We start from the raw sequence: 11,932 nt of genomic DNA, 5'->3' as shown, positions 1-11,932 counted from the left end.
ATCAAAAAGATTTGGTTAGGTGCATGGTGTGCCTTTAAATCTATTTCAGCAAATCATAAAGTGGGAGTCTTTACATAAGCTCGTGGTGTCACTTTCCTATCTCTTTTTGAAATACAAGACTACAATCCATTTTTATAAATTAAATTATAGCTTTTAATTACCCTATCTCTAGTTTTTTTTTGCAAAAAGTATAATATTATTCACATATTGCTTGTATTAATTAAAATGATATATCGTTTGGTCATTTCAAATATCTTGACTAATTTTCAAGTTTTTTTTTTTAGCAAAGACTCAAAATTCATGCCTTCTTTTCAAGGACTCCTTTTTCATAAGAGAAAACAAATTTATAAACAAAACAACATTATTTTTCATCTTCAAATACTTCTTTTCATCAACCTTAATTAAGTTAAACCAAGCCATAAAGTGTACTCTAAAGCTAGCCCACTCCCCCCCTCCCAAACCCCATCTTACCCTTTATGACTTACATTGAAAGTGACAAAGGATCAATAGAATTTTTATTAAACTTTTCTTTAAAATACTAATAAATGATATTATTTGGTGAAGAAAATAATTTTAAAATATTATATATATATATATATATATATATATATATATATATATATTTGAGAGTAATACTACTTGTTACGAGCTCATGATAGTCACAGACTAACATGGTAAGCAAATATAATATGTGATCCTGATATGGGCTTACTCTTCAACTACTGACTGACATCACGAGCTTGTGACAAAAAAGTCTTTTTTTTATGTTATGTTGTTTGGTAACCTACCAAAAGAAAAAACAAAAACAAAAAACAAACTTTGTAGAGTATAAACATTTCTCCAAAGATTATAAAAAAAAAAAAAGTAATTTTTCTCAAATGAAATAAAGAAAAATTAAATAAAATTAAATTTTTATAAATTATTTTTATTTTTTAGTAGAGATATTTTTATAATGATTCTCAAAAGGTATTTTTAATAAATTTAGAAAATAACACATAATTTTAGAGAACAAAAAAAAGTAGCTCTATTTTGATAGACCCGTGCATCGACTTCTTCATCCAAGTGCGGTTTACTCTATTGTTGACAACACCTGCATCATTCTTTCATTTTAAGTTTCTTCTTTTTGCAATTTTTAATTTAAATTATTTTAGAGAGAGTAGCTTAAATTTTAAAAAGCAACAATATTTTTCATAGAAAGATAATAGTGGGATCGAGTAACCATCGATAAATTAAGGCAGAAATAGTGAAGGAATTGAAGGTTATCATTGGAATAATTAGATGGACAAGATCATCTCTTACTAGATAATGTCAACCAGCCTCCCTAATTGTAAGTAAAACAATAATGAAGTTTTCTTGTTTTTACTCTTTAAACTAGTTTTAAAAAATACAAATCAATGAAGTCAAGTTGTATATTATTTTTTAAGATATCTATCGGACAAAGATTTGAATCTTATGACCTACACCGTTTACTAGAAATTTTTCAAAATAACTAAAGAAGAAATGTGCTTTCCAAGCTAGGTACGTATATTCATTCATGCACATTTAAAATGTTTTCTTTGGCATTACTTGGCAAATTTTACAACGTGTTCATATGAAAATATTCAAATGTTTCATTCTAGTATAATATGTACTTAGCTTGACTAAGTTTTCTAAATTTTGCTTGTCTTAATAATAGCTCCATCTTAACAAAACTTTCATTTTCACCGCATTAATAATATTACTTCTAGTTCTACTATTAAGTTCTTTTTCTTTTTTGAAAAAAGAGTACGGCACCTCCTAACTTTATTAAAAAATTCATCACTTATGACGGAAGAAAACCGTGGTTATAATTTTGAAACTTTGGGTCTACTATTAAGTTTTTACACTATAATTCCTTTTGAAGTTGATGAAACAAAATTTTGAAACGAAACTATGGGCGGACCAAGCCTCGATAACCCAAAAATAAGCTTTTCAAATACAAATCATAACTCATGTAAGTGAATCGCACAGCTATCTAGTTCTGAGTTCGACCAAATTAACAATCCATTTTGCTAGTACCACATGCATAAAGAGCACAAGCCCTTCAATCACTTTCAAAATTCAACTTTAATGCTGGCTAGTACCGACTCTTATTATAATATCATTTTGTATAATGATGTGCTTATTAATTTATTAGGCTTGATCTTGGGTGATGTGCAAGGCTGCAAATCTCCCTCTACTTTATTTCCTTCTGTTAATTTATTCACCTCGCAGATCTAGATCTGTAGCATCCGCCATGAGAGCATCTCCTCCTCCGCTTGAAGTTTAGAATTTGCGCAGACCAGGAAGAATGACCTTTCCTACTACTTCTCTTTCTTAGGAAGATGAAATAGTAAAATATTTCAGCCAGATTTTGGAAAAAGAGCTTCCAAACACGTGACTCCGGTTCAATCGATTCACCCGATTGGTTCGGTTCTTTTTTCGAATTTGACCGAGTTCAAGTGATGCAGAAATTCGATATGAGTTCGATCGGTTAGTTCGACCCAGTTTTCAAAACACTGGTTGCAATAACAACTTAATTCTTAATGTGGATTATCGTTGGGTTAGGAATCCTACTCTGACTTACCGAACACTCGCTAATATTTAGAGATAAAGGGCACTTGGTAGAACAATATTTTTACTAACCATAAGGGTTTGTTTGGATTAAGATCAAATTTTGGTGAGAAAATGAAAGGAGGAGAAAATTCATTTTCTATTATGTTTTACTCTTTATATTAAATATTATTAAAAGTAAAAATTTGCTTTAATATGATTAAAAAATTAAATATTAATGGTGTATTAACCAAATATTCGTCCATTGATTTGATATATATATATATTTTTATTTTTTACTTTTCTTAATAACCAAATATGAGAAATTGAATTTCTTTGTATTTCCTTTCTTTTCCTTAATATTTTTCATATTCAGAACGGGATTTAAGTGATATAGAAAAATTCTAATGTCAAATTTAGGTTACCGCTCTAAAATAAATATACTATTGGTTATATCATTGTAACGACAAAATAGCCGTAAAAAAAGGGAATTAGGAATTGATTCATGCACTCTTTATTTTATGTGTTAGTTTGCAAACGAAATGAGAGTAGGAAAATAATAGAATAAAAATTTAAATGTAATTTCTAACAAAATGAAGTGATAAATTCAATTTCAATCTATTTTTATGTACCGAACGTGTCGTTATTATTTTCATGAGGTTTTAAAACTATTCGAACATAAGCTAATAGTTCAAGGTTCTAAATTATATATTTTGACATGGTAGGAAAACAATAAGGTTGTTTTTAATTGTAGAAAATAATTTTTATTCTAAATTTAATTTTTAAATATTTGCAAAAATCCCATTCTTGAAAATGAAAATTTTAAGAAACGCCATTTATAGAAATATTTTTCAAATGACACCTAACAATAGAAGAAAAATGCCCAATATATGAACATATAAATATAAGAAAATATGTGACTATTATATAATATTAAAAATATATAAGAAGATGATATACTATTTTATTACGTGTTATACTATATTAAGTATTAATGAAACACAATTCAATTATGAAATGAAAAAGAAAAATCATCTATTAATTTTAAGTAATATTTAAAATTAAAAATACTAATTTAATTAATAATATTATTTTAATAAAATTTAATATGATAATTGTATGCTATAAATATAAATTAAGAACAAGATTACTGTTAATTAAAAAATAATATTATATTATTTTTAATGAAAATTTTAATTTTAAAAATATTAATATTTGTAATCTAAAATATGTTTAAAAACAATCATATAATATCCTATAATAAAAGTAAGTATCCAAATATTACTTATTTTAAATACAACCAAATATCATTGAAAACTTTCAACACTTTTTCTGAAAAACACTTCTACATAAGTAATTCCAAACAAACCCTAAGTCATCCCTTAACCCAAAAAATTTCAGTTATATGCATATGCTTTAACACATTTCTCACGTGCATCGTACCATATTCTTCGTTAAATAAAAAAAATACATAGATTTAATCATGAATTTGGGAATTAAATATGCAAAGCAATTATTGAAATTCATCAAATATGAAATTGTATTGGTCCATGAGTTGAAGAAAAATAAATAAAAAATGAAAATATATACCAAATTTAGTTCACTAATTAGCAATAGATATTTCAAAGAGTTTGATTATTAACTTGTTCCTTATTACAAGTCAAATTAATGGCTTGTTTGTCAATAATGTGGGGATGAGTTCATAGGAAAACAACTTCTCACATAATGATTACACTATGAATAATATACTAATAAATATTCTCTTAGAAAACTAAACACAGCACCCTTTAAACATAATGGCTATAATACTATTAACTCATTCACTTCACCTAAAAATTTGAGCTATTAATTAAGTCCTTGATACACTTTTTCGTGCATTATCCATATCATAAGTCATATAGATAGGATGACGCCTAATTGGATTTGTCTAAAGAAATATGAACGTGTTGTTAAATCTTGAACTTGGAAAGTTTAAACGCAAAACAATGAAATAAAAATTCTTGAAATTAGTTAAACTCCCAAAAACAAATCACGAAACTGTATATTTCAATTACAAATCTCATCAAAATTGAAAGAATTTACAAATGAATTTCACAAAACAAAAGTAAGTATTTTTTAATTTAAATATCCTCAAAAATAAAATTTTTACACTTAATCTAATTTCTTATTTACATCAATCTACAAACAACTCCATTGTCACACCACATATACTATCTTTGGACCAAATTCTCCTTATTTTCTTAGATGTACATGTTGTAGTATGTGACGATTAATGGATTGAGGGTGTAGAGGCAATGCCCATGCAATATGGCAAAAGGGCATTTGAAAAATTTTTCTAATACCTCTATACGGTTAGAGTTAGTATAAATACATATGATGTAACCCTATTTTGATATAGTGAAATCCAACCACCGCTCACTCATGTAGATGTGCGCATATTGCCAAATCGCGTTAAATTCGTATGTTTTTGTTATTTTATATCTGTATTTTTCCATACTATTCATCATAATTGTTACACATCTCAAATTCGTTCGTGAACTAAAGAAGCATGCATTGAATATTTGTGATTCATGAGTTAAAATTTATTCTAAAATTAGTCAAAGTCCAAGAACACGAAAAGAAAGTCCACTCCATTGTTTCTACGTAAACTCCTTTTCTATATGAAAAAATTAGAGAATCAGGGTGATGGTTACCAATTTCTTCACTCAATTACCATAAGATACGTGATGCTTTTTTTTGTTGGCTTTGATTTGAAATATTGTCAAAAATGTGCTCGATTTTTTATTTGAAAAATAAATTAATTATTTTTTTAGTATATTCGGAGCCATCAATTCTTTTGGGGACAATAAAACATGCGTCAAAGTGAAATTTTATTTATAAAATATTTAACTTGTTAGTGAAATTCTATTTATAAAATATTTAACTTGTTAGTCTTGACGGACAAGCATTGGCATATTATTTTTGCTAATAGTGTATATTAAATAAACTGTGTGAATGACATAAAATTAAAATAATATATAAAATAATTTTATTTTTACAGCATTTTATATGGTGGTTCAACTTACCGTTTTATTTATTAAATCTATTCAAGTTAAATAATTTATAAATAGTGAGAAATAAAAATATGGAATTTAAAAGCTTTCTAGTTTAAATTTTTTAATTATATATTTACAATTTCCATTAAGTATCCCGTTGCGGTATATATAACTTATGAATATAAATGAAAATAATATACTATAGAAAATTTTATGGACAACAAAATTTATTAAAAATTATACACATCTACGTGTAACTAGAATTTCAAATAAAAATATTTTAGTAATTAATTTTTATTAAATTAATAAAAAAATAAATAATAAGAATAATAATAATAATAATAATAATAACGTTTATTTTCACGTCATTGGTCTACAATGTGGTTGCTTTCTTATTATGGTTTGTGGGGCCCAACGGAATTGGACTTCTGTTAGATTTGGGTTGTGGGAGGCCCAGTGGAATATTTCATGGCTTACTTCAAGTTACTGGGCTATTTCCTACGGGCCGATGTTGGCCCAATGGAATTTTTGCATGAGCAGTATACTTGTTGGCTTTTGTCCTTTAGGTGATACCAACAATCGAAAAATTTCCTCTTTTTTTTTTTGAAAAATTAGAATCTTCGTATAGTTATGAAAAATATTTTTTATTTTTATTTTTAATTTAATTTTTATAAAATATAAAATGTCCATAAACTTTTTATTTTTATAACATGACATAAAATAATAAAAATTTTGGCACTACCTACTTGCGGAGATAATTCTATTTTTAATTTTTTTTATTTTTAAAATAGTTAAAAAAGGTTACTTTCTTTTCTAATTTTATAAATTTATATAGTAAAATTGGAAAAATTATTTTCATCATTTTTCTGAAATTTTAATTTCTTACCTTACGTTTGAAAATATGAATTTATATATTGGGCTTAGATTTGTATAAATCTAGCAAAAATATAGTATAAATTGTATCCTTTTTAAAGTTGTATTTTTTTTTTTTTTTTTGTAGTTATTTTAAAAACTTAAAATAAAAAATAAACTGAATTTATAAAATTTCTCTTTATTTTCTAATTTTTTATATATGATTTTTTAGAAATTAAAAAATAAGCTGAATTTTAACTAATTTTTTGAAAAATTATAAATGAAAAAATATAAATTGTTTGCCACAATTTCCGGGCTTGAAAGATTTTCCAAAAGTTATCAAATAGAAAAATTATTAGTTTATTTCTTGACATACTTTGTTCTAATTAAAAAAAAAAAAAAAAACTAAAAACCAAAACTTCTTTTTTTTTTTTTTAATTTATACAATACTTTTAGATATATTTTTAGGAGACTTTTGGTATGGGATGATGGAGAGGGGGCTTTAAAAATATTTATGATGATGTATATCGAGTTTTGACCTAATAATAAAAGCAATTCATTGCTCAAACTTGAAGGCAAAAATCCAATTCAAATTATAGAAATAACCTACTTAAATGTGGGGTAAAGTTAAGTTTATTATGCCTTTTTCTAGCTCTCGATATAATACAGGTTGTGCATTGAATACTTTGTCTTTAATTATTAGCTAATGTTATGACCCTAATTAATGTTTTGTTAGTAAAAATAATGATATCAATATGTTGTATTGCACCACGGGGATCTTATATTGTTGCAAGCCGAAATTGCCTTAGTAATAATATTGTTCCTTCCTTAATGATCATCATTTTGTGAGCATCCATAAGGATAATTCAAAGTGCTCTACGGTAAATGTTAACATTTGCTCCTCTTGATTTTTATTTTTATTTTTAACTTGTGAACATTTAGCATGATGATTTAAAATTACTTAATTTTTTTGCTTCACTTGACTGAACAAATTGGATGTAACAATTTTGATCCAACTTTAATGAAGCATTGTTTGCTTTGGCCTATTGGTTTCACAAATTTTCCATATAAAAAAAGTGTCATATAAAGGTTGAAACTACTCTGTTTAGCTATTTGCTTACCATGTTTTAACAGCGCACTCTCAATCTGGAGTCATGATAGGATTTCCTCCATGATCTTTGATGTATTTGTCTAAATAGTTCATAATTGTGTGTGTGACTCACTCACATAGTAATGTTCTTAAACTAGTTTTAGTATCAAGTACAATGTATCAACCCAGCTTCAATGAGCAAACTCTAATTTCTATGTGGTTTAGTCCAATAGATCTCATGGTTTTGTCCCATGTTAGACATCATAAAGTTAAAACCTACTCTGTTCTTAACAAATTTTTTTTGTACAAATTCACACAATGACACTATTGGAATATTTTCTAAAATATAAGATTTTATGGGTTTTCAAAGTCCTTCATTTATAAATTTTCTAAAGCATTCATGAGGAGTATTTATTGTTATGTGAGTTTGTACCACATTGGAAAAAGTGGAAAAGAAAAGGCCATTAATAAATTGTGAAATAATCTCTTAAAGTTGGTTAGGAGATAGTGCTAGTGTATACTCTAGTTCACCCTAGTACGGTGCTTCACACTGTCCACATGCGTGGCATGGGCTGTAGGGCGCTAATGGCGCATTTTGCATCTGCACGAGATCGTAACCGCTAATCATGATTGGATGGTTAAAAACTAATCTTATATTTTTTTTTAAGATCAAATGGCACGACAAAGTGGCGCGACTAGGAGACCGGATGCGACCTAGTTGACGATACCATCGACTGAATATGAATTCCTAAGAATCTCGACCAGGTCGAATCTGCTTCTCGATTTGAATAGATGCAATCTTTCGAAAAAGGCATAATTCTGTCTATAAATAAACATAATTAACTCCACAAAATAGACAGGAAATTCATCATTCTCTTATTCTTTTTCTTACATAAAGCTTCCACAAATTACATTTTTTTCAAATTTGGATTCTATTTTCTGCAAATATAGAATTCCAAAACATTTGTTTAGGTTATTCTAAGGGTGTTTGTGATCAGCTTTCTTTTGTGTATGACGCAAACTGATATCATATTATATTATGAGTTTTATTGTATCCTAGAAACGTATTTGCTGACTCAATACACACCGATTTGGTGGGGACAAATAACGTTTTAAGGAAAATGACATTGTAACGTGCCTTGAAGCATTTTCTAATCTATAGTATTTTTCCTATCTTATTCCTACAATCATAAAAAGTTATTTGTTATGGCTGGTTCTTCAACCTTGAGGGAATTCGCTGCAGATTTTGTTAAACTTGAACAATTCGATGGAAGCAATTTCAGGCGCTGACATAAAAAGATGCACTTTCTTCTTGCGGGTCTCAAAGTGGTGTATGTTCTGACCACCCCCAAACCTGTTGTGAACGAGAATGAAACTGTCACGACCTGCTCATTTTTCACTTTTTTTTTTTATATTATCAACATCATAAGATTAATACTACATATCCCACAATCCCGCTCAGCAGGTCACCATCCACCTGAACCCGTGGGTACCAGGGATATAACAAAACATACAGCAGAAGCATACACAGCAGAAAGTATAAAACTATATACATCTCGTCATAATGTACAATACATCATACCAGAGTACTACAACCACTATCTCTCAATACGTATACATCCCAAAAATAAATCTAGGGACAATTCCCACAAAAATCCTAACTGTCCCTACCAAAAACTTACCCTTCCAAAGAGGGCAAACACTACTCTAGATCAGCGGGGCTTTTCCTGCTCTCTTATCAGGGGCTCCTGAAAAATGTATAAGATTTAGGGTTGAGACACCTCTCAGTAAGGGAAATAAACTAATACTAGTGTATGACAACATGAGTAATTCGTGTTCAACATATATCATATATAACACATTTAGTGTTGTTTCATCAAATCTGGGAAACTATATATAATAATAAATCAACTCATGTCATAATAATAATAATAATAATAACATAAAACAATTCTGGTAGGTTAGCTGACTGTTGTCATATATTACCCCCACATGACTGGGTTGTGTGGCCCGAAGGCGGGACTTGACAATGGTTGGTCGACCACTGCCAAGTCAATAGTCTAGTCTGTAGGTCCGATGGGTCTACCCAGACTGGTCCGTACACCAGGGGCGATAACAGCACACTCCTCAAATATAACCACATTGACCATCCAATCTCACACCACTCCGTACAGCGACGTTAACACAGATATCATGATCACGAGGACCATGGGCACATAGCAACGGTACCATGCAAGTGCTAGCCTAAACCAAACCAACCAGATTCTGATATCATATACATATACTGAAACTGTGATACATAAATATCTCATTTCATTTATTTTCACATCAATCATATCATTTCACATATATACATGTATCATAAAAATCATCGGCTCGTACGCCGGTATTTCACATTTTATCATAGCTCGGCCCGTACGCCAGCTACACATAGCACAGCCCGTACGCTGGCAAACAGTAATCACATAGCACGGCCCGTACGCCGGCAAATCACATCTCATAGCATGGCCCGTACGCCGGCAAATCACATCTATATATATATATATATATATGAAAACATCTCAGATCGTACGCCGGTTTTTCATCATAAAAATCTTTCTCATCCACATTCCCAGAAAACAGCATTTCACAACATTTTTACTCATGCCACACGGTAGATTTTCCACATATTCAACATACGATCATTTTCACAATATTTTGCTAAGACATATATATATATATATATATATATAATCATATACATTTTTCATAAATCAAATGATAACTATATATATATATAAACATTTTCCAAAACAATACTAGCTTAGTTTATCCCCTCACCTGATTCCTGGAAAGCCCCTAATAAAACTGTCTCGCACTCACAGGGTTCCTAACTCAACACCTTGAAAATGAAAATTTCCAGAATTAAAGTTCAGTATTTCTAAGCATATAATATTTTCCTCAATTGTCAAAAACCAGCATATTGAGTAGAAAGTTTTCACCCAAAAGCATTCAAGTTTAACACCTGAGGGGTTCCCTGACCAATACTCTGAAACTGAAAACCCCAAGTATTAAACTTCAGTATTTTCATGCGCACAACATTTCTTCTAACTAGCGCAAGACCAAATATGACTTAAAATGCCTTACCTCAACTTTGAGATGATTTCCAACTAGCTTTCTCCCACGATCCGCTCCAGCAGATTTGGAAAGAACTCCGCCAAGAGCGTCGTGGTGACTTCGGATCGTCGATCTGACGACTGGTGGGGCCGAAAACGTAGAGAGAAGGGAGAGAGAACCATAAAGACAGAGAGGAGAGAGAGAGGTTTCGTAAAAAAATAATATTTCCCCTGGATTTTTTATTCTTATAAAACAGGATTTCGTTGACGAGCCCGACCTTCGTCGACGAGTCCTTCACAAATTTCATCGACGAGACCCTGTATTCATCAACGAAATTCAGTCTACCTCAGAACCTCTCTCGGTATTTTCTCGTCGACAAAGCCCTGTGTTCGTCGACGAAGCCCTGAAACTCCCCCTTTTTGTTTTTTTTTTTCTCTTTCGAAATGCAATGTCGTGCGTTCGTCGACGAAGTCTACGGCCTCCTTCTATTTTCGGTTTCCATTTCCCTTTCCTTATTATTTAAATTATTATTTTATTCGGGTCGTTACATCCTCCCCTCCTTATAAAAATTTCGTCCTCGAAATTTACCGTTCACATATCTCATCATCCTTAATAAGGAAAAAGGGTCTACTCATTTTATTAACTACCCTCACTTATGGCGGAGGAATACCGTGGTTACATTCTGAGTCTTGGGAGATTACATATACAAAAGAAAACCATTCTCCCAAAACTATGATACTACACTACTCAAAGCCATTACATGTACCTGCCAAAAAGAAATACAACTTAACCACTTATATTTTACCCACTCAGACCTCTTGAAATAAATGTGGATACCTCTGCCTCATCTGCTCCTCAGACTCCCAAGAAGCTTCTTCCATTGCATGATTCCTCCACAAAACTTTTACCTAAGGAATCGTCTTGTTACATAGCTCTTGTACCTTTCTATCTAGAATCTGAACTGGTACCTCCTCATATCCCAGTGAATCACTAAGCTCCAACTTGTCATAACTGATGACATGAGAAGGGTTTGGGACGTATTTCCTCAACATAGCAATGTGAAATACGTCATGGATCCTGAACAATACAAGTGTCAAAGCTAGCCTGTAGGCTACCGGTCCCACTTTATCTAGAATCTCAAATGGACCGATAAACCTAAGGCTAAGTTTACCCTTCTTCCCAAATCGCATAACCCCTTTCATCGGAGCTATCTTCAAAAACACGTGATCACCCACGTCAAACTCTAAATTCCTGCGACGATGGTCGGCATAACTCTTCTTTCGGCTCTGAGCTGTACTGATCCTGTCCT

Source organism: Malania oleifera, chromosome 1, assembly GCF_029873635.1.
Source record: "Malania oleifera isolate guangnan ecotype guangnan chromosome 1, ASM2987363v1, whole genome shotgun sequence".
Taxonomy (NCBI): Eukaryota; Viridiplantae; Streptophyta; class Magnoliopsida; order Santalales; family Ximeniaceae; genus Malania; species Malania oleifera.
Note: the sequence above shows the minus strand (reverse complement) of the source record.